Source organism: Anomalospiza imberbis, chromosome 1, assembly GCF_031753505.1.
Source record: "Anomalospiza imberbis isolate Cuckoo-Finch-1a 21T00152 chromosome 1, ASM3175350v1, whole genome shotgun sequence".
NCBI classification, from domain to species: Eukaryota; Metazoa; Chordata; class Aves; order Passeriformes; family Viduidae; genus Anomalospiza; species Anomalospiza imberbis.
In genome coordinates, this window is record NC_089681.1 from 127,132,353 (window position 1) to 127,156,764 (window position 24,412).

At 41.2% G+C, this 24,412-nt stretch overlaps 1 long non-coding RNA gene across 1 annotated transcript; it reads left to right on the forward strand.

Annotated features, from left to right (window-relative positions):
• Positions 1-2,451: 2,451 nt before the first annotated feature.
• Positions 2,452-19,625, forward strand: LOC137485824 (uncharacterized). The gene is made up of 2 exons (XR_011005469.1): positions 2,452-5,952; positions 19,493-19,625. It is a non-coding gene; the product is annotated as an uncharacterized lncRNA (long non-coding RNA).
• Positions 19,626-24,412: the final 4,787 nt, after the last annotated feature.

The window sequence follows — 24,412 nt, forward strand, 5'->3', positions numbered from 1 at the left end:
TCTGCAAAACCTTGACTGCCATGTGCATGAGCTGCAAGTCTTAAGGCTGGTGTTTGCACTGCAGAAGTGTTCAGTCAGCACAGCATAAACTTATAAAGTGCTCTCCAAACAGGCAGAGGGCTCGATGAAGTTTCCTCTCCAGTTGTTCCAAAGTCCCAGCCAAAAATCTCAGTGGGATTTCCCGGAGGAATTGCAGATCAAGCGCAGCAGAGCTGCAGCCAAACACCAAGGCTGGAAGTTTGTGTATTTGCTGCTTTCTTCCTTGGGCTCCTGGGTCAGACCCTACTTGTGGGTTAGCTGACACTCTCACTAACCCTGCTTTGCCACTCTCACCTTAGCCTTTGCCATGATCTCTTTTCCTCTGTCAGCTCTCTCACTGCAGTCTCACCATCTTTCATTGTTTAAAAGGGCACCTCTAAAGGGTATTTTTTTAAGGCTCAATGCCTAGAGCCACTTAATTGCATGATAATCTCAGCTTTTGTTTAAAAAGAAATGTGCTAAGCCCTCATGATGGTGGGGAGAAGATTGTACATTTGAATCTTTGGGGATTGTAGAAGGCAAATAAAATATCTAGTGTATATATATATGTTTAGTTTCATGGTTTGGAGGTGGGAGAGTAGCATTTTACAATATCACAAGATTGGCAATAGCATACTTGGTTTCTGACAGGACTGACTTTTTTCTCTTGGCCCTTGTTTATTTCTGCAGCCTGATGTGCTTGTGGCTTGGCAAATAAGTCTCTCTGGACCATTGTAATATTTTATTGGAGCATATATAACTATTGGGACAACAGCTGTAAACCAGAAGCGAATTCTTATTTTCTTTTTTGTTTCATACTCTGGCATGGTAGATATTATAGCCTTGGTATTTTCTGAAAAGGCAACAAAAAGTCTTACATTTCCTGGTATGAAAATTATGGGTACAAGAAACAAACACCTCCAATCAGAGGCCTTTTAACCTAATGGCTCTTTCCAGGGTGGGTGACTTTAATACTTTTCTGTGCTTGCAAGGCCACATATTTCTTTCTGATTCTTACTCTAAAAGCAGGGGTCATGTTAGGCCAAATATGATTGTCCTCAGCTAGATTTTATCTCCTTTCAGTGGTAGGAGAACAAGCTTCCAAGAACTCTGTCTGGAGGGCTCACTACCTTTCTGCAGCTTTCTCACTTATGGAGCTATGGTTTTCTATTATTCCCTCCTTCTTTTTCCAACACATGATAGTGCTTTTAGATGGTAACAAAAGTCGGTTCGTCACCACCAGCACATGCAAAATACCAAAGAGCATGCAAAGGTGCTGAGGAGGGTGAGAGGGAGAAGCTAGGATTCTGTGCCTCACACGGGCTCTGTGCTCAAGAATGACATTGGGAATTCAGACAGTTTTACATATCATATTCCCACCCTACATCTGAAAGAGAGGGTTACCCTGTTTGCTGTTGTTGTTTCAGGTTTTGTAGATGTCAAGGCATTAGTACAGAGCAGCTTGCTGGAATACAAAACCTTTTTTGTACTTTGTCCCATCACAAAAATTGTTGTACTTCAGGGAATCCCTTAGGTATTGAGGCATGCCAAGAAAGGATCATGAAGTGTTCAAATGATATAAAGGCCATTGTGCTGCAAATAGCCAAGACAGGTGCCTGTTGTAATTTGCCATAGATACTTGACGGGAGGTCAGCAATGATCAAACTTCATCAGCTACAGACATAAAAACATGAAAAAAAAATGCAAGAGAACCAAAAGTAACACTGTACAAAACAGTAGATATCTTCTGATGAAAACATGACAGACCCAGCTGGAGAGAGGACTGTCTGCTTAGCTAGAGATGATGGGGATTCTTCAGTAGTCCTTATGCTTGCACACTCTGCTACTTTCTAGCCTTGGTCCTCTTCCTGAGGAAGCTTTTAAGGTTCATCACATTAAAACTTATAAACTGGCACCAGGGAGCCAGGGATAAAAGTTATAATGGATATACTCTAAGTCTTTGTCACCCATGATGTGAATTATGCGTTATAGGAATTACTATAGCAAGAACCACATAAAGAAGTGGAGGACAAGTTATAGGAGAAGCAGTGCAAGTGCAGCAGTGAGCTGACCTGAGCTGGTTTTGGTGCCCAATGACACACGTCAACAAAACACTGCCTCTCCTTTCCTAAGTGACCTCATGACAGGTGGAACCCAAAGTCATGGAGGAAACTAACTCAATGGATATTTTGTGGACAGTTCAGATGGGTATTTTATGAACATATATTACAGGGATTGTCCATAGACTAAGGGAATGATATCTGTGTATTCCATCAAAGGATGGGAAGGGGGGGTGGTGGTTAGTGAGGATGTATTGGAAGGTGGGGGATCATGATGTAAATGGTATGGAATGTGCTGGTTTTGGCTAGGATAGAGTTAATTTTCTTCATGGTAGCTAGTATAGGGCTGTGTTTTTGATTTGTGCTAGAAAACAGTGTTGATAATTCAAGGATGTTTTAACTATTGCTGAGCAGGGCTTGCACAGAGTTGAGGCCTTTTCTGCTTCTCACCCCACTGCCCCCAAGGAGTTGGGAGGAGACATGGCCAGAACAGCTGACCCAAGGGATATCCCCTAACATATGGTGTCATGCTCAGCATATAAAGCTGGGGGGAAGAAGATGGAAGAGAGGGATGTTTGGTGTGACGGTGTTTGTCTTCCCAAGTCATTGTTACATGTGATGGAGTCCTGCTTTCCTGGGGATAGCTGAACACCTGCCTGTCCATAGGAAGCAGTAAATTCCTTGTTTTGCTCTGCTTGCATGTGCAGCTTTTGGTTTACTCATCAAACTATCTTTATCTCAGCCCATGAGTTTTCTCACTTTTACCTTTCTGATCCTGTTCCCCATCCTGTTGAGGGATGAAGTGAGGGGGAGAGAGTGAGAAGCTGTGTGGAGCTTAGTTGCTGTTAAACAACACACTCCTTCACTAAGTTGGCAGTTTTGTTCTTTACATTTTTCTTGCTGTTTCTTCTTTCCTGAGCATGTAGTGCTGCAGAGAAACAGCTCTGGTGGTTAAACAGGAGCCACAGGGGAAACATAGGATATCTGTGAGGGTGATGCTGGTCTCTAAGGGAGGTGTGATTTATGGAGACAAACTCTTTTCCTGCCAGAGTGGTGGGAGGAAAGCAGACCCCAGTGTTGCTGGAAAACATTCTGAGTAAGTGGTTTCTTGGCCTCAGTGTAGGCTTTTTTACCCCTCTTAAAGGTAGAATTTTACTCTTAAACTGTGAATTACTTTGTTCAGGAATTTCTACCTTATGCCTTAAATATTGATGGCACTTAATAAATAAAGTGCTGCCTCTCTTATCTTCTGCTCCTCACTTCTTTTTTATTTCTTTTCTTGTTGATCATTTGCTCTCAGTTCAGCTGCAGAACTCATACACCTTCACTCCAGGTAATCTCTGATCACCTCTCAATCTTCCTCTGTTATAACTTCTCCCTTTGAGTTCTTCATTTTCAGTTCAAAAATCTATGTGGAAAGTGACACGACAAAAGCAGGCCAACTGGAAGCAAGGTAAAGCTGAAAAGGCATGGGATCAGCTGTCTTGCTTTTGTTCAGTGCTTATTTATTAAAAGGCTCTGTCTTTAAAATGTAGAAGAAGCTTCTGCAGAACGCATCACCTCCTGCACCAGATAATCTAAGGCTGCTGAAACTGTAGTTGATAAAGCTGGTTTAAATTTCATACCAAGTATGCTCAATTTTTAAGTTGTTCATTAATTTTAGATGGAACTTCTCTTCATTTAACATTTACCTGCTTGTTATTTGTTACTGCTTCATTAAGAAATTAACTGAGATCTGACACTGAGTATGTAAGGAGGTCTCTGTCCCAAAGAGCTTCAACTCTAGATACACAAGACAGCACCAGCTGGGAAGGGAAACAGAAATAAATAGATGCAGGAATTTGTCCTATGACAAATGGCAGGACAGTAGCAGTGATGTAATCAGGAACTGAGTCTCTTAGCACCTAAGTCAATGCCCTTTTCACTGAGCTACAGTAATAACAGCAATGAGCCCTGCTAACAAGGAGGTAATTTTGGTATTCATAGCAAGATTAACCAACACACCATGTCCAGTAGAGACAACTCAGAATTCATATACACAAAGGGCACATTTGTTACAAATTCACTGAATCCTTTTAACCTTTTTCCATTTATGTCTGAATATTAGCACTTGGAAATACGCAGAACTAGGGCTTAACAAGCTCGAAGAGTTAGATTATGGATGTTACTGTGCTCCTTCAATTTCATTAAATGGCATGCAAGGTAATTATGAGTCATTGAGTTTCCCCTCCTCAGAGACAAACCAAAGGGGCTCAATTATTGCTGCAAAATCGAAGAGGAAAAAAGAAGAAAGTTTTAAAAAAAGAAGTGTCAAAAGCATAGTGCAGGCGGACTGTTCCAAAGGGACCACCAAGCCACGCAGCCCTGCAAGATAAGCAGTGACTCCATATGGACATGAGTGTCTTAATGTCTAGTGATGAGAGAGAGCAGAACTTAACTCTTGAATGTGTCAGAGGGAAAATTATTATTTCCTCACCTTCCTCCCTCTTCCAGCTGAAGGATAGCACATTGCTTGGTGGTCTGGCTCACAGAAGGACTGAGATTCATTTTCAGCTTGGACAAGTCCATTAGCTGTATCCTCTGTAAAGACTTTGATTGCTCTATGTGGGAAAGCTGTGCCAGGTGTAGAGATTCCTGTTTGCATGATCTGATTTTGTCCAGGAAAAACTGACTTGTGTTTTCAAATAGCTACCATCTAACTGAATTGCTTTTCTGCTAGTGGTAATAGCTGCTTTCTTAATCAAAAGATACATTTGAGAATAAAGCTTGGTTGGTGTTTTTTGGGGGGGACAACTAAACCATTAGAGCATTTCCAGTTGATCATTGTATGAACAATAGTGTAAGGAAACCACCAGATTTTGGATGTGAAATTTCAAAGAATCTCTTCACAAAGGAGAGCCATCACAATTTGCCTGTGAAGGACAGGAAGGACAGGACATGGCCACCTAGTTTTGGATGAGGCTCCCTTTTGTCTGTATATTTCCTTTTCTTTTTGCAAGTCATTACTTACAATGACAATGACAAAAACATTTACCAGATACCTTGAAACAGGCTGTATTCACAGCAATGCAGAGGAATACAATAAGATTTCCAAATCATGAGTCTTTTGTCTGACCTCCTGGTTTCCCAGAGCATCTGATCTGTGTTGCCTAATCTACAGGGACAAGGCATCAGGGAAAACTGCAGCGTTGTCAGTGGGTGACCTGGATGACCCTCCAGTCTTCTTCCCTTGCATGTTTGATCATTCTGAAGCACAAACTTAGGCATACTGCAGCACTGCGAAAAGCTCAAGCACAGACAGAGCAATGTGGGGTCTGCATTTGGATAGAGCAGTCTAGAGATGTGGGATGAAGATGCATCCACAATATGGCCTCTTTTCCAGAATGAGCTGACCATCTTGTAAGACCCCAATGGCACACCAAAGCATTTTGGCAGACTTTCAGAGCATAAACCTATATCTGACAAGATGGAGAGAAGGTTGCTAGAGCCATCTGACTAGAGAAAGCAAACACAAGTAGGAGTAAAGTGAAGAAAATTTTTCTTCTTACATGTCCTCTCTGTGCATGTTTTCTCTGAGACCATTTGTTCAGCTGTCTGTATAGACAGCTGATCTTGAAAATTTGGCCTGAGGACCTGAAACCACTATTTGTACCACTTGAAACACAGACTCTTGTCATCATAGCTAGGATTAAAGCTTGTTTCCAAAGATGTGTCCTGCTGAAGTTAAAAGTGTTACACTTCTCGATGTCTCAACATAAAGTATTTTCCATGTGGAATTGGCTGAACCCATTCAATCAGTGATCACTGTACCTATTTACTGTGGAAAGTTGACTAGACCACTAAGAAGAAGGGATACAGTTCAAAGGCTCAGCTGGTACATGCTCAGATTTCATTGTCTAAGTATAAATAACCCTATAATAAATGCTTGAATAAAAATTGTGAAACTTAGTTGAGGGTAGTTTCAGGATCCAAACCTAGAACTGCCTAGGAATTTCATGGCTGGTCACTCCTGTGTGTTGCCCTGCCCACAGAAAAAAAATAGGAGAAAAAGGCAGATTTCCAGCTCTGATGCCTGTTTCAGGCCTTGCCAGAAAGAGCAGGCTTGTGGCTCAAAGACTTTGGTTACCTTTCCTAATATTTGGAAATATTAGGACCTTGGGAAGTTGATTTATCCTGAGGACAAACTCATTTTTCTCTCTGCAAATGGGAGATAATAGTTCTCTAAGCAATAAGAATAAAGTCTGCACGATACTTCAATAATTTATAATGCCTGCTCTATTAAAACCAAATAGAGAAACAAAACCTCCAGTACAAACCTATATAGTCTTCACAGTTTAAACATAACTTTCTGTGTCCATACTACTTCCTTGAAGTTAGAACTCCACAGAGAAATCCGCCAGGGTGGTCCTAATGTGATAATTTTGGGTTTCTGGTGGCAAAAAGTTCCTTTTCTTTTCCAAAAAAAAGTATTTTTCTTAACATATTGAAAACCAGCCACACAAAAACCAACATTCCCTGGTGTTTGCATAAGAAAAGAGATGTACTCATAACATGCAGATGACGGGCAGCTTTCCTGTAGTCACAAGTCAGTGTATTCAAGAACTAACATATGTTATTTTTTAAAAGTAAATACCTATATTCAGATCAGTTTTGTCTCAAGATTACTTTTGTTAGTGATTGAAAATATGGCAACTTCTTCATCAGCTCTCAGATCCAATTTAAAAAAGATTCAAAGTAAATCTGAATGCCATGAGATCTCAATTTTTTTGAGTTGATTTTTATCATACATTCAAACTCTTCTATAATTAAAATTCACTGGTTTTATACCCTCCATTCATGTCCATGTTATTTGGACATAAATTTATGTGACTTGGGCATGTTATTTATTTGTCTCTCAGTGATCAATAGGATCTACCAGGTCAGCAGTCCCAACTTAATTGCTTGGTTTATGTCAACAGTACTCATGATCCCTAAGTGGTCTTCCATTGCAGCACTGTTCAGGGCCACAGCATTTAAACATCTAACATCAGGCAAGGATGGAGCCATTATAGCCAGTAATGCTAAGGCACAAATGAGATTAAGGTAATAAATATCAGATATCAAAGCAGCTTCAAAACAGCATATATCGGAGTCATGGAAAGAAGGAATTTTTCTGAATTATCATCAGCTCCAAAGAATAAAAAGCCTTTCTGACCACTTAAATGAAATATTCTGTTTGATCCTCAAATGAACTGTTTTATTTTGAAACTGAGATTTAAAAAAATGTTTTCAATTTTATTTCAAAGTAGGCTGAAATGCATCTCAAAACAAAAAGTTGTTTTTGTGAAGAAACACAAGTTTTTATTTTTGAAAATATTAGAACAAAAGATTTTAATTTTGAGGGTATTTCTCCTCAGTTTTAGATATGAAAATAAGTTGGTGAAGTGGGACATTCCTGGAAAGTTTTAGTATTGACAAATATGCATTTTTCATCTAGCACAGTCCTGATGAAAAAATATTGCCCACTCCAATTGGTCCATAATTTCATAAATCAGATTCCTTCCCTTTCCCCATGAAATTTATATTTTGAAGGCAAATGCAAAGCTCTCCTTAGGAGGAAGACAGCCCTCAGCAGGAAAGGCCTCTAAATATGTCCAAACCCAGGATGAGCCATCCTGCACCATGAGCTACCAACATTGCATTGATGCTGCAGGAATGATGCAACTCAAACTAGAGTCTAAAGTAATGTGACAGTTTTCTGTCAATGCAAAGCCATTGAAAATGTTTCATATTCTAAAGTGAGACAGGTAAACCCTCAGCTGATGTCACCAAAGTTTAGCTAAAGATGTTTGGTTTCCCACTGCCCGTAAAGACCTGCTGCTGCCACATGGCCTTGAAACTGCACTGCAGCCTTAAATTTGTGACACTCAGTCCTTCTCATGTGTCAGTTTTGGGGACCTTGCAAAGGGGTACGAATCCCAGTCTGCTCAAGAAATGCAAGGTGCTGCAGCATACCTACTTTGTTCTATGTAATTATACCATTAGCCTCTTAACTATGTCTAATGCAACTTATAAAAAAACTTCAGGATTTGCTTTTTAATTTTTTGGAATTACGCTGATTACTTTCCTTGAAATGAAACTCATTTTGAGATAGGATGAGTTCTATATTTTCCACAGATTTAGTAGCTGGTGGAAAATAATTTTCTTCCAGTGACATGAAGAACAGAAAGATGGTTCCTAAGGATGGGGTGTAAGATACTTAACTTCAAAAGCCAAGCTGAGGGAATTAACTAAGAGTTTTGTGATTGGTATATATTGTTCTTTCTTTGAGACTCTGAAAGAGAAAGTCATACCTACCTCTTCTCCTCTACAGAGTTAATGCTTTTACAGGAGTGTTTCATGCCAAGCATGTGTGTAGCTGTGGATATTCTACTGGAAGGTTTAGAGGAGAAATTCTGTAGCAATCATACTGATCTTGCAGAGCTACAGCTGCCTTTCAGATTTGTTTCTTTCTCTTGTTCCACTGTGAAATACTTTCTCTTGTAATTACTGTAACTTATTTGTATCTCATTATGCATAAGACTTAGAGACAAATGTTTTTATCAGCTTCTTGAGTGAAAGAAATGCAGCCTGTGCCATTGGATCATTTGCCCCATTACAACTCCATCTCTTATCACCCCTCCCAAAAAGATTTGGTTTGCTGCTGGCCAGTCTGAGAAACAGAGCTTTGCTCTGTGTTTTCTGAATGTGTGCAGAATGAATGACTAAGTACTTATAGGTTACAAAATGGAGGTTAGGGATAAAATCCAAGTTAGCACACTATGGAGCTTAATTAGTGTTCAGGTGATATTCTCCTGAGATGCTTTAGATGCTCTGGAGAGCTTACACTGGGTTTGAGCTCTAAATCTTCTCAGGCTGAGGAAGATCTGGTGCTTAGGAGTTTCCTGAGAGAATGCTAGGCTGATGCTATCAGCATTTCCTCTTCCTTCCTTGTCAGCAAAAAGAGACATGCGTGCACCATCCAAGTCACTGCCTCATTTCTGAATCATGCACTGGTACAGGAGGGTGAGCTGCTGCCTTGGAGAAGGACACTGCTTTACAGTGCTTCTGTCTTTGGCAGCTTCAACTGACCACACTGATGCCTCTCTCTGCTGTGAATTTGACCATTAGAGTCTGACTGCCATCACACCTGCAGCCAGCTGCTTGGTTTTTCAGTGGAGCAGGACCAGCTTTCATGATGTCATTGTTGCTTTTTGGATTAAGCCTCAAGAGACTTCAGTTTCCAGGATTGAAGCTGCAATCTGTCGTTCATGCCCAGCTTCTAGGTGTGTAAAAAGCAAGAGGGAAGGACATACTGAGCCTCCCCAAATCCTCATGTTGGTGTGTCCTTTTTCATCACTGAATATCAAAGTATTCAAAGTTAATCCTGCAACTCTTCCTGCAGAACAAACAAGTCTCTGAGTCAATTGCATATGCAGAAAATAACCTCTTCCCTTCCAAAATAGGGAGGTGCTTTATTGCAGAAACTCTGCTAAACACACACACTTCCAGCAACCCACTGAAACCAGAGAACAATGACAGGGACTATATTTATGAGGTTTTTTTCCCCCCTCTTACCTCTTTGGCAAAAGGAGAGTGGGCGGAGACAGACACTTTGGCTCCACATTCACCGAAAAGCCCTTTCAAATGCCCGGCGTGTTGAGCAACACGGAGGCAGCAGTTTCTATCTTCATTTCTGTGTGTTGACAGGGAGAGAGGAGAATTTTAACTGGATCAGCTTGTTTCCTGTGGTGAGGCACAGTTTGCATGGGTGTAGCAGTAGTGAGGTGGATGCATAGCCACAAACGATGGCTGCTGCAACACAGGGAAACAGCAGCAAACTTGGCCATATTTTCATGTGGATGAGCTGATAGCTATTGCTCCAAATCCCAAACTGAATCCAAACCTGAGGCCACCACATTAAAGTAGTGTGAAGCTCCTTGTCTGGCTCACACCATCCTGTAATGCACAAGAGATCATCTGCACGAGTGGAAAGGAATTGGATCTCCAAGGACTTTCCAAGGAAGGAAAATGATTGTTTGGTGAGATTCCAGCCCAAACCACTTCAATACAGAGCCTGTCAACGAGGTCTGTATCATGATGTCCTGCTGATCTCTGATTTTTGCACCATTTCTCCAATGAAAGAATATCAGTATTATTTTTCTTGCTTGGACTGCACAGAGCTGACCTTGTAGTGCCCTGCCCCTGTGAAGAAAAGGTCCAAGCCCAGGAAGCAGAGCTCGTCTAGGAGGAATAGAAGAAAAACTGGCCCTGACTGGAAACCTGGAGCATTTGCTTGCTTCTAAGACCGATTTGCCAAGACTGGAAGGTTCTGGAGGGAAAGAGATTATACCAGACGTGAACCTGTCCTGCTGTGTTTTGTAAAAAAATTGGGTGTGGAGAGTACAGCTGCCTTCAGGCACGTTCAGCCTGCAAAACCTGTTAATCTTGGTAGAAAATAGGATTTACTGCCCTCAAATGCACCACAAGAGCTCTACTCTCATTCAGGGTAGTATTTGTGTTATTGAAAATAATTTCTAGCATTACTTTAAAAGGCTTATAAATGGAAAGAAATGCTTTTCCTGCCTCAGAAAACATTGAAGAAAATCTTGACCAATTTAAATACACCAACATGCATCCTCATATGGACGCTGAAATATTTCTGGTATTTATGACAATTTAATTTTTCCTTAATTACTTTCTCCATCCCTTTTGCACAAACAGCACCAACAGCAAAAGTTCATGCTTCTGCTTTATGATCATATTCAACTTCTCTATTCCAATCAATGCCAGATACATCTGTAGATGAAAAGCAACCTTTGAGCTTCAAATAATCTTTCCATCTCTCTTATGACAATTCAGTTATTTGCATTTTGTTCTGTCAGACATATCACATAATGTCTCAGATGTAAATTTTTATGTACCTCATCAAAGTCTGAATATCTGTCAAACTCTTCCAGTGAAGAACTACTATTTCTTGGAAAATGCTGTGAAAGTGGATAAAACCCCAGATATGAATATCTGACCAGTAAGGCTTTAGCTTGCTTGGTCCTCAGCTCCCACATCAGGTTGCTTTTCGATGTTTCATGTTTGGTTCTATGGCTGTGAGGTCATCAGGTGCACTTCCTGCAGTGACTCATGGATCCATTTCGACCCGAGGGGAGGAGGTTAAAGGGGAGAAGGGATGTGTGTGTGCGTGGGTACGCACACAGCGCAATCTGAAGCACGCAGTGCATGGGGTGAAGCAAGGCAGGCAGGCTCTGCTGCGTGGTGCCCGAGGAGGGAAGGCTGCCTGCTGCAGGTGCTCTGGGGAGACATTGCCAAAATAGCCATGACAGCTGGTACCAGCACACATTGGTCACTAGGTGAGATGCTTAGGGTTATATGCTACAAACACCCCTTGTCCCAAGGGGTGTGGTTTTACTTGAAAAAGTAAAACCAGCAAGGTCAGACACAGGCATAAGCAACTCCAGGTGGTTATTTTGGGTCCTACGCTTCTGGTGTCCTCAGGAGCCTGTGTCTTCTGTGCCTTGCATCCCTCCTGGCAAGCTGCCTCTCAGTAGCTGCTTTGCAAAAACTGTTGCCTCCCTCAACACACTGACAGGAACCAGTACCTTTGATATGCAGAGATGGAGGTTACCACGGACCAGACAGCACAAAGCTGTCTCCACCCTGGGTCACTCCATGCACTCCATCCTGAATGGGAATAAACCTTTCAGGGAAAGATCTTGGGCAGAAGGCTTGAAGTGAAATTTTGATTGGTAGAGCTGGGATGCTGAACAGAGAATGTGGTGTTGTGGAAGGGCCTGGAGATATGAGTTTTACAAAGTTTTAGAGGAATTTAAGATTCTGCTTCTAAATATATTAGTTCACCAAAAGGGAAAACAAGGACCAGATTCTGATCTCAACGATGTCATTGTAAATATGGATAATAGCACTGATTTCAGCTAATTCTAGAAGTGACGGTCTTGCATTAAAACTAATGGTAAAACTACGTGTGATTCAGTGGAACTGAGAAATCACCTCACCAAGACCCAAGTGCAATGCATTTTCAAATGCCAGAGTGTCAGATGCCAGAAACACAGCTGTGTCCTTGTCTACATCCCAGTCAGTAATTTCAACCCAAATGAGATGCTCTATAGTTGCAGCTAAATCTAGCATATGCTTTGAAGTGAGGTTGTGCTCTTGCAATTATTTGAATAGTTGTGAAAAATAAATCAATTCAGCTCATTCTCATATGCCAGTTGGCACACAGGACAAGAGGACTGGAAAGATAATTCCAGGGTCACAGATTCTAACTCTGCTTGTGGGCACCAAGTCAAATTCCTTCATGAAAGGGGAGCATCAAAGTGATACATAGCATTTGAGATAAATTCTCACCAGGGACTTGTAAAATGTCATCAATACATCCTTGTCTCCTTTAGCCACTAGTTCATATGGCATCTGCAAACACAGGTAGAAAACAAATCAGATCATTGATTTGTAGTCAGCTTGCAATTTACTGTGAAATTAAGTGTAAACTTTACATAGATATTTTGAGTAAATCTGTTGCATTTGAGAATACTTAGCTTTTTGTTAACATTTCTATTTCAAAAGTACTCATAAGATGGGTAGATGAAATCTTGTTACTTAAATTACAATGCACTGAACAATAACATCTCTGTTATCATTCTGATATTAAGCCTTGATCATCTTTAGCATTTAAAATGGTCAAATAACAATTATTAAATCAATAAAGCTTCTTGAGCAATCTATAGTCAGCAAAGCTAGTGACATCAAAAATAGCCTAAGAACGTGAGATGAAACGTGTGTCCATAAACAGCCATGCTGAAACCTTGGCTTAGTTAGCATTACTATGTTGCATGCCAGCAGAACACTTGATAGTGAGAGGAGGTGGCAAGCTACTTTCTCATGGGCAGTCGGTGACGTGTTGGGGCGTGAGCCCAGGGGGTGCTGTTCAGGCACCCAGTTGTAAGAGATCCTCCCTGGCCAGCAGCTCCTGTGCCCCACTGTCACACAGCCCGGGGTGCACTGTGGCTGTGGGCCTGGTGCAGAGGACTCAGCACTGCACATGCAGCATATCCCATCAACCTGCATACAGGGGCCTGCTGCTCCACAGCCCTGCCTGGGGTTCTGAGCACTGCGCAAGGCTCTGCAAACAAGTGATCAGAAGGGCTCCAGCATTGCCTGGCAGTGCTGGTCATACTGGGAATCAAATTACTCCATGCCCTGCTCACCTGAATGAGTGGTAAGTGGATGGTAAGTGTTAAGTACACATGGAGACCCTCAACATGTTTGTGTCGGGATACAAATCCACATCCCGTGTCACACCTCATAAATGAAGGTATACATAGTTGAGCAGTGGGACGTGCAGTGGCTGTTTCAAAACATGTCTCCTTCCTAAAGCAGGTGACTGAGTATAAAAATGCTGTGGCATGCTCTTGGCACTGGAGAGTGAGGATGTTGGAGATGACATGGAGAAATGGAGGGAGATAACTAATTTCTTTTTTACAACCTGCCTTTCCCTTCAGTGCAGGAGCTCAGAGGTATTCATTAGAGGAAAACCCAAGCAATTTTCTCCTTTTCAAAAATTAGATGGGGATGTCCATTCTATTATTAGCGATGTTCACATTCCAAGCAAAACAACAGCTGAGTGTAAAGCTCAGGAACTACTGGACTGACCGTCATTCCAGTGGAAAATGGTTGATTTAGTGGATTGTGTTTCAAAGCCTGGAACTAAATGTCTTTCAAAATTCTGGGATGTTTTTGAGTAGTGCCATCTATTTATTCTTCTATAGGAAAATGATATTCAGCCGGGCTGTTACAGGCCAAATGTTGCAAAAGGATTTCAGCACTATTTCCATCCACTCTCTGGGGCTGAAGCAACCCTTGAATAGCCCATAGGTCATGCACAGTTCCATGCTCCTAAAAGATCTGCTGTACGCTGCTACCCAGTGTCACATGGGCTGTGACCCACAGGAGGTAATGGAGAGGTTTGACTTGGAAAGGCCAGGTCAGCCTCTCTGGGCTTGGCACTTTCTCCAGTCAGCAGAACAGGGCTGCTCTGCTGCACCTTCTCTGATGTTCCTGATGTCAGCAATCACTCAGCTGTAGAAACACAGGATAAGTGGAAAACCAGCTTGGTCAGGGATTCACTCAGCTGGTCTGAAACTCGGCCTCTCTTCACAAGAGAGGCAAATGAACCTGTACCATGAGCTGGGGAGTGTCAAAGTACATGGAAATGTAGAGCTGCACACTCTCACCAGAGCCCAACTAACCATCGTAGGCTCCCATCATGGGATAAGGCATTGGGTTTTATAACTCCCTGTCTCCTACCTCTTACTGTATTAACAGTTATTTGTCTTGAAAGTGTTTGTGCCTTTCCTCCTGGGATTCAAAAAGAAAGGTTACCTCCCTGTGCAAAACAAGGTGAAGAGGATAAAAATAATGGAGTGAGAAGCAGTGAGGAAAGATAAAGTGTCCTTTGCCTAGTGGGCTCCAGACTACTCTTTGGAGAAGAGACAAGGCAAGGAACAGTAAAATAATGTTTGGAATTTCTATGATGTTTGTCCTTCTTTGTGATACAACTTAACAAGGGTTTACACCAATTGTGCTCAGAAAGATTTACAGTTTCCACACATTTCTGTCTAATTCTGTGACTTATAGCAGGTCACATTATTAAATTTTACTGCTATAGTTCTTTCCATGTACTTCCATTCCCTTGCACCTCCCTACAGCACGTAACATTACCCAGGTGTGCCAACAGTGGCTGCTTACATCTCCTCTGACCTCATTCTGGGAAGGTGTCTGTAGAAAGTATCTTGGGAGACTGCCCTCCAGAGTTTGCCCTTGAATTTTTCCATTATTACAAATAGCAGTACAACTCCAGTGGCAGCAGGGGCTACTGGTGGCAGCAGAAATCTGCACTGCCACAGTGTGTCCTGGATCCTGTGAGGTGACAAAAGAGCAGGATAGCTGAAGACCCGTTTCCACAAGCCTTCTATCAGCACAGTGGAGGCACCTCTGATCACAGTGAGGCCACATTGCAGGGAAGGAAAAAAAATGTTGGGTGGAGGTTCCTAGAGGCTGCTCTGCATGCGCAAGACTGCCTGGTTGCAGGGAGGAATGTCAACATGTTGTAGGTACTACCTGCAGTGCAAGCCCTGAAGCTGCCCATGGGGCAAAGATGTCTCTCGAGTGCTTGGGAGAGATGGTCAAATGCCTGAGTATGGCCAGACAGCTGTGCAGTCCAGACAGATGGGATATAAAAGTTTTCTCTGTCGGCAGATAACATGAGCTCGGCTTTACTTGAGCTCTTTGCTCTTTGCTGGTGAGCCTGGGATAGGAGGTGTGAGCTGTCACATGCCCTCCTGGGTCCTCCATGGCAGCAAGCTGCTTCCAAACCTGCAACTTCTGCAGCCCATGGCCTCCCTTCTCAACATCTGCCTAGACTCTTCCACTAGCTTCAGTGTTTTAGGCACTTGTGCATGGAAACAGGTCCAGCTTTTCTGCTTTGCTGCTCTTTTTAGAAAGGTCCTAAAGTGAGGGAGTATCTATGTTCCCCCAGAGTGTTTTCCAGGGATTGAAATGAAAGTTGAGATTCCTCTAACTTTTTACAGTCCCTGTTTTCTCAGTGCATGGGAAACATATTTTGGGAGTGATGTGTATCATGGCCCTGATTATTTGCAGTCATTGCCTGGTTATTTTTATCTGAGTCTGATTTTGTGGGCTAATTACACAGGCACACACACACAGACAGAAACCACTTTGGCCCATTACCAGAGATAAAGTAACCTAAAGCATGCATTACCAGCTTGCTCAAAGGTTTGTTCTACCATTTATCTGATAGATCTTAAAAATAAAATGGCTTAATGCACCTTCAAATGAAAATACAGAACCACCATAACAAGGATTTCCATGCTGAAGGCAACCAAATTGCAACACATCAAAGTCTTTCCTAGTGCAAGTCATACTACCTCTGGGTGCCCACCTGAAGCTTCAGAAACCACAGCCCTTCTCCATGTGGACACACACACACCACATGACATTTCTCACTCCAAAGCAGGTGTCAATCCCTCACCTTGCCATGGTCCTGCTACTCTCACTCATTGGTTGAATTTAAATTTTGATGGTTTTTTTTGGTTGCTTTGGAAGCTATGCACATTATTTAGGAGAACTTTGAGAGGTTTTCTTTCTTTATAGGGGAAACTTTGTCAGCAGCCCACCCTTCTTTTCACTGTATTAGGTTAGTTGGAAAATGTGACTTTCCAGAAAGGCAGAAGTGAGAATTTCTGGGAAATACCTTCAGACTGGCACTCGCAAGGAAAGGTAGACAGAGGACTTGGCCCAGATAAGACTGGACATGCTTAATTTCTGGCATGCCACTGATCTGGGTGCAAGTACTTTACGTGTATTCACTGAACTCAGAGAAATGCCAGAAAATTATGGAGATTTAAGAAATGTGTTTGCATTGTAACTGTGTTAAATTACTGTTTTAAAAACTTGTACTTTACCAAAAGACCAATGTTTGAGGCTGTTCTTCAGTTAGGCTTTAAGGTGTGCCATGTGAGATTAAACATTTTTCTTTATAAACTGTGCTAAGAAATATGACTCAGTTTAATTTTGGTGGCATCTCCAGTGATCCATTAAGGATGTCCCAAAAAGATGGAAATTGAAATGGTGAAAAATACATCACGAAGAAGACAGTGTGCATTTTTAAAGTAAAATATTAGATAAGAATAAGTCATAGTGACCAAACCTCATAGAAGCAGCTATGAGTGATTTTGGGTGTCTGATTCTGCAAGGGCATTTGTTGCTTGTAATGAAAAGACATCAATACTTGTGCAAGTAACTTGCTTTTGGAGTACAGTATCATATATCCACCTATATAGCCACACACATGCTAGCTGTGATAGAACTAGATATGCCAGCCACAGACTGGCCTATTTTGATCATATTGCCTAACTGTTAGCATGTTAGCATATTTTTAACTTTCTCTACCAAAAAACTTACCATTGCTTTGACTCTGGATGCTGTTTTTGTCAATTTTGAAGGGTATATCCTGCATGGTTTTGTGTGGCATCATCCAGACAGCAGGGCCCATTTGCTTTTCTCACCTGCCCTTCCTCCAGAGCCAGAGCATGCCTGTTGTGATGGTTGCTAGGGCTCACATTTCCCTCTCTGCCTGGTTTTACCTTCAGCTTTCTTTTTTTCTGGAAATGTTCTCTTTTCCTCAGGAAACCAAACAGCTCCTGGGTGCATCCAGCTCTCCTGCTGGCAGTGTTGGAGCAGAGATGCTGTCATTGCTCTGGCACAACCAAAGTACTCCTGGAGGTCACTGCTGCAAGGAGAGCACAGCAAAAGGGAGAGGTTTGTGAGAAAACAGAGCTCAGAGCCCTGTAATGGATCTGGTGGTCAGGTAATCACTTGGGAAAGAGATATAGGATATTGTGATAAAACCATCTGCATTATGTTTAAGCTGTAACACCACAAAGGCAAAGCCATACTCATGGCAAATGCAAGTTCAGAGGCACCCTTGGAGATAGGAATGCTGACAGTAGCAAAGGAAAAAGTCCTCCCAAATATTAATTTGCATTATACAATTTTTAACCCATAAAACCTGAGTAAGTTTAATATCTCACATCAAGGTGGAAGGAGTTTGCCTTATCCCCAGTATTAGGAAATGGCAGCACAACTCAATCTCCTGACGGTGAAGTGACCCTCTGAAAGCATTTTTATGGTCAGGGTTTGCTTCTATGTATAAAATGAATTTCAAAGCAACTTTTCCCATCTTCTAAAGAACTGAGGCTTTGGATTAAAAAATAAGTAACAGAAGACAAAGTAAAGGAGACCACATCTTAGCACTTCCTAAAGAAAATGAGATTAAGAAGTATTTATAAATCATGGACTCACAGCCTTCCCTTGATCTGTATGTGCACAAAAATGAAAAGCAGCATATTTAGCTGTGAAGATCCCTTTTAGACGGTGAGATTCTTTTAATGTGGTAAGCCCTTTTGAGAGGGCAGACCCTACCTTTCCCTTCCTGGGTCAGACTTAATATACTATTGACACTTAATGCATGGTGCTGGGGATTCTGAACCTATGTTTTCATCTTTTAGTTATGGTTCATTGCCATTTATCTGTAAAAATTCTGTATTTTCCAGCCATGAAACATGAGATTTGTAAAACCAGTGATGGAGACACTACAAATTATGTCTCCCCACTTTCCCAGGCATGCTTTGATACAAACAAGAATGTGTCACGCTATTTTGTGTCACAAAATAATAAAATTTTTTCATGTGAAGATGACACTAATATATACAATGTGATTTGAGCCAGTGGACTGTGGTAGCAGGATCCATGAATTACATGGTTCAGAAAAAAAAGGAGAGCAAAAGGGTTTTTTTCTCATTTGTGATACCACAAGAGTCCTTTAAAAAGCTGGCCTTTAATTCCAGTGATGGACTAAACCTGAAGAATGAACCAATCCAGGGGCCCATTTAAGGACAAGACTCCTGTCCTTCAGAGCTGCTTTTCAACCCTGTTAGACATATTGGAAATAACCCTGTTGCCTATTTGTTGGATCTGCTTTCCCAGGACAGTTTGAGAAGCTGTCCTGCAAAGGCACTATATCAAATAAGCCGCCATGGACAAGACTCACATCCAAACTAATCAAAAGAAAATGCTGGAAGGGACTTAGAAGGCCAACTCAACATTTCCATGCTGTCCTTGAGACACATTTGTCTAATTGGTCCCTAAGATTTATTGCAACAGCTGCTTCACTGCTTTGCCAACCAACCTCAGCGCTCCACTACCCAGCAGTGTTAGAAAGATTTTTCTGAAAGTGCTTAGCCTGAGTCTTTCTGGCTACAATTAGAATGTGTTGCTGCTTTTTGACACCACAGAAACAGTGATCAGATGCTTCTCTTCTTGGCAAAGCCCTTTTACATATTTCATGTTGTTTCCCCTTTGGAGTCCCTAGCCCACCACTTGATATTTCTTCAGTTGCTCCTCAAAGTATTCTTTGGATTGTTTACCTCTGGGATATCTCTGAGAGGTCCTCACTTTCCTTGATGTGCAGTAGCCAAACTTAAGTGCATTGTTGCACCTGAAGCTGGACTAGTGCTTTGTAAAGCAGAAGGATGCCTGCAGATGCCCAGCAAGCTGTACTCCCCAAGAGGAGCATTCTTCAGATACCCAACACAAAGTCAGATTTCTTTGCCACTGTGTGATAGGGTTGACTCACTCAGCCTGTGCTCCATTTTAATGCCTGCCTCGTCTTTTGAACTGCGCCCTAACCAATTTTATTTCATCTTGTGCTTTTGCTTGATCATGGCTACATACATTTAATACTTTGTATGTGACTCTATTAAATCTTCTCTTCTTCTTTTTTTCAGCCAATTTCTCCAGCTTGTCAGATCAATCTGGATTCCAGCCTGTCCTCCAATTTGAAAGCAATCTCTGCAGTATCATAGAATCTGTAGCTGTAGTAAGCATATGTTATATTTCATCACCCAGCTCACTAAATGGGAGAAAACCCCCAATGTGTATAAGACAAAACCTTTCAGGAGTGAGTTTTGTATTTGAGATATTTTTGGACTTTAATGTTGAAGCACTGAACTTTCCCCTCGGTATGGTACCCAGTTGGTTAGGCACCTATCTTACGGTATTTCTCCATAGGAAGGTTCCTTACAAGGAGATGACAAAAAGGTCACTGAGGTCAAGCTGGACAGTTGTGCAAGACCATGTAAACAGACCAGCCTGCTGGCAGTTCTCTGCCCTTTGCCATACCTGTGTGGCTAAAGTGGGGAAGGTATCACCCAGGCTGCCACAGAGGTCTGAGGTACTCATGACTTGAAAGAGGTTTAGACAAACTCTTGGAGGATGTTAGTGGCCGTTCATAATGACTTGAAAGCCACCTGCTGCAGAGAGATCCTGGTGATGGCTAGAAGCTGAAGGGTAGAGCAGAGACTGTGCCTAGTATTACCTAAAGATACATTTTCATGGGTCATCTATTATGTGACCAATAATGAACGTGGCCATTATTTGGTCTAGATTTATCTAAGGTGCTGAAAACCAAACACCCAGTAAAGTCTGAGCAGTATCCTCAATTCAGGCATTGACAATTTGCTGTCCCTTCTTTAAAGGTTCCACACCACTTATATAATGCATAGTGTTATGTGAGAGTTGGTAGTTCTTGCTATGAAAAGGCGATACCTTGATTTCTATTATGTTTAAGAGGATTTTTCTTTTCTGTAAAACTGTAAGCCAGAAACATGATTGAAAGGCCAGAGTAAGATAACAAATGTTAATTTTCTTGTATGGTATATGTTGTAAGTGAAAGCCAGAAATCAGAAGCTTTTCAATTTGACACATAATGATTGCCCTTAAGATATTGGCCTGCTTTATTTACAAGATGTTAAAAATTACATTGTGAATACTCATATGATCATAATAAAATTGCCTGTAGAAGTGTGAATTCCATTTAGCCTTTACAAAGAAGCACTTAGTGGGCTTTGTACTGCGTGGGCACGACCTTAGAAAAGGCCTATCATTTGACTATGAAAACATGGCTTAGTTCCAGTGCTAACAACATTGCTCTGCTAAAATAACTTTGGTGGGCACAACGACCTGTAATTTTTGTAACACCATTGAAAAAAGTGTTTTCCTTACATTAGTGTTAATTATGCACAGGATAGATTTTTTGTATATATTAATAATATTGGTTTGATTAGCTATTTTTAACAAAACTGTGAATTGTGAACAAAGATCTCTGGGTGCTTTTTTCAGTGTAGGGTGAAAACACTCAGGTCCCACATTAGCAATGTTCTGTACTCGATTCTATTATCTCACAGTTTTGATTTTTTATGTGAATCTGAACAGAGCAACCAGAGCCACATCAGTAATATACTATCAAATGGTACCAAAGTATGATGATGATGAAAATATGACCATGTGCCCTCATAATTATAGCCTGAAAAAGGCACCAATGGAATAGAAATTGTTCCTCTGACCCTGTTCCCATTCAGCCTTGTTACAGAGCAATTTAACTCTGAATACCTCAGTAGTAATTCCTGATTTTCACCAAAGTGAATATGGCCCAGGGAATAATATATTTGCCATCAGTTCACACTGACTGTTACCTTTTCTTTACTTCAGCTGATGTGTATGATGAGACTATTTCTAGACTGTATCCTCTAACTGATGTCATCACTGACGGCAATAAAATGAAGAATGTAAAATGCAGCCATTTCAGCTGAATTGTGAGCTACAACTGCTTGAAGTTGAGGGCTCATGAGATGTATGCATGCTTGCTGTGAACACTACAGAAGAGGTGTTTTTGTATCAACTACAAAGAATTTTGTTGAGAGCAAGTGCCTTTTTCACTTTTTGGTTCTGTTTGCCTTGACATAATTCTGCTATCCAAAACCGCAAGGGAAAATATTTCAACAAAGAGACAGTCGTCAGTGATTAAACTGTCATGAAACAGAGATGAAGTTGGTAGGATTGACTGGCTCTCACTGTACCTTGATGCAGCTGTGGCTTGGATGAGCAGGACTGGTTACAAGCCAGTCTGACTAGGATGGGATCACGCCAGAGGTCAGGGGAACAGGTAGTTACAGAAGCACAGGCAGCTATTTTCTCCTTCAGGTTTTCTTATTTTAATGCTGATGATTTGTGACACTGAATGAAGAAAGTGTCCCCAGCACGGTCTTCATTAGCATGGACCCTTGTTACTTAGAGTGATGCTGCTGGGTCCAGCACCTCCAACCCTGACCTTAAGCAGGGCCAATGCGAGGATCTGAAAGATCTCTTTGCAAGAGACAGTCAAAGCCTGGGGAGCCACCCTGGTTTCCTAGGTTACTTGATCAGACAGGCCAGGACCTCATTTTAAGGGATTCCTACATGGCTCCATTACTGAAGCAACTGAAAATCAGGGAAAACATTGGTAAAGTTGATGTCTGTCATTCCTATTCTGGCTCTGCCCCATTTTCTTCCTTGCCCTTTATTTTATCCTTCCTGAAGGAACAGTGTCTCAGCCTCATCAGATAGTGTCCTTGTGTAATAGCAAAGAGGCTTCAACTGCTGACTTTGAGACATGATGTTCTGTTGAAAAGTGAAGGAACTGTATTATGGAGATAAATTTTTGTCTCAGTTCACTAAACTCTATGATTTGTTGACCAGCAAATGATGTCATGAAGCCTGTTGATTCTCCCTAAGGGGCACAATGTGGAAGAAGGTACTGGTGACTTCTCTTACATGGGTTTGAAAGGATCTGGAAAGACTTGCATACTGACATGAAGAGACTGCTTTGAACACAAAAATGTATCACAGCAAAGTTTAAAGAAATGTCAAACTTCTGAACTAATAAAGTAAAACTGGAATGATGTGCATATCCATAAAGTCAAGAAACCATGCCCATATGGCTTGGCTTAGTGGTCTTTCTGTGCGAATCCTTAAACAGGAATGAATTCACTCTCTAGCTGGGTTTTGTTAGAGTTTAAAAATGAACTCCGCTAGGGCTGACCCAGACTGATGCTGCTTAAATTGAATCTAAGCTTTAGCTTCCATAAATCATGTTAGCAGATTAAAATTACAATTGAAAGGTCTTGATTTGTAGGCACCAGACTGTAAATTAGCTACTGAAGTAGAGGGCTGTGAATTTAAGAACCTGACTGGGAACACCCATCCCATATTACATGTATTTGGCAATAAGCCTCCATTAAGGGACCAAAGAAAACAACACAGCCGTGACTGATCAAGTGGAAGAGAACTAATACAAAACACCCACCAGTTTTGTTGCTTCTAGAATATCCTGGAGGGATTCAAGATATGAAAAGTAGGCAAGAGAGTCTGAATCTTGCTTTTCGGTAAATAGTCACCCTTCTGCTGGTGCAATTCCTAGGTTTTGCAGTATTCCTGAAAACATTTTCTCAAGTTCTTTGGGCTGATTCAGGCTCATACACATTTTTTCCAGCAGTAGGCCACTCCCTTGGTTCACTATGGGAGCCCAATTTGAAAGGTTAATTGTGAATGCCACGTTATAATCATCTGCATCTATATCAATTAGCTTTTATGGTTGCCTATGCTTAATATGTGGAGTTCAGCTTTGTATTTAACACACTCTTAAACTATCTGTAATTCCTCTCTAGCTTCCTCTCTTCCCGCAATTACTTGGTTTCCTTCAATACTCCTTCACCATAACATTTATTCTGTGCTTGTTTTCTTCTCACACATTCTAATAGGCTTATGGTACACTCTCTGTTTTAGTAAAGCCTGTTTCTTGTGCTTGGAAAAGCTGCAAACAAATGGCATATTACTTATGTTGGGAAGAATGAATGTGGAATATCACATTAATCTATAAGTACAGAACTTCTCAAGTTTCCCATATTCACTGGAAATATATGTGGCATGAAAACTTTAGAGAGACTGAAGAATGTTTGAGGGTGGTTATTGAACAGCATATAAATAGCTGTTGGGAGCAAATTATGTCATGACAGCATCTTGTGATGTGCTTTGTGCAGTTAAATGGTCACACTGCAATGCTGGCTAAAGTTAAGGGGGACTTTCTTCTGTAAAATGAAGTTTCTACTAAAAAACCCCAAGCACTTTGAATAATTGCTAACAATAACCTGGACTATAGTACTTCAATTGTACAGTTCAGGAACATTAAACCTCTTAACCTTTGAGTTGCCTACTTGATTTTAAATGAATATGGTACTTAAAATGATAACAACTGTGCAGCTTCATTCTTTATTAAGGACACACATGATTTCTCCCTTACACATTAACACTCTCATTATAATAATAAAGAATGGCAAAAATACAGGTATCAAAAGATTATTAGTACCTTCTAGACACAGTCTTTTCACAGTTCCTGTTTCCAGAACTACACCACTCTAATTAGTGTAACAACTATTGCTACATTCAGAGTGTCAACAGTAACATTTGATGACACAGAAACCTTGAAGAGACTAATTTCATCCATTGTTCTGTTAAGACTTTATTTGAAAAATCTGGTTTATGTCTGCTCTTCTCCTGTGTTTCTTCTAGAGTGTGCAGACCATTGTTGGGGTTAAGGTGAATCCAACTATATATCATGGAGAAAATCTGCTTTCTTCCAGAACACCAATACGCAAACATACTGCATCCAACATGAACCATTCTGATGAGGATAGATGTATTTGGATGGTAAAAGATCTCCACATCAAAATGTAGATGCCACACAAAACAAAAGACAGGCCAAGAAGAAAAACATGCTTTGCTAACAACAATAAAGGCAGCTTAGCTTCTAGTAATGGATAAGATGTAGTATT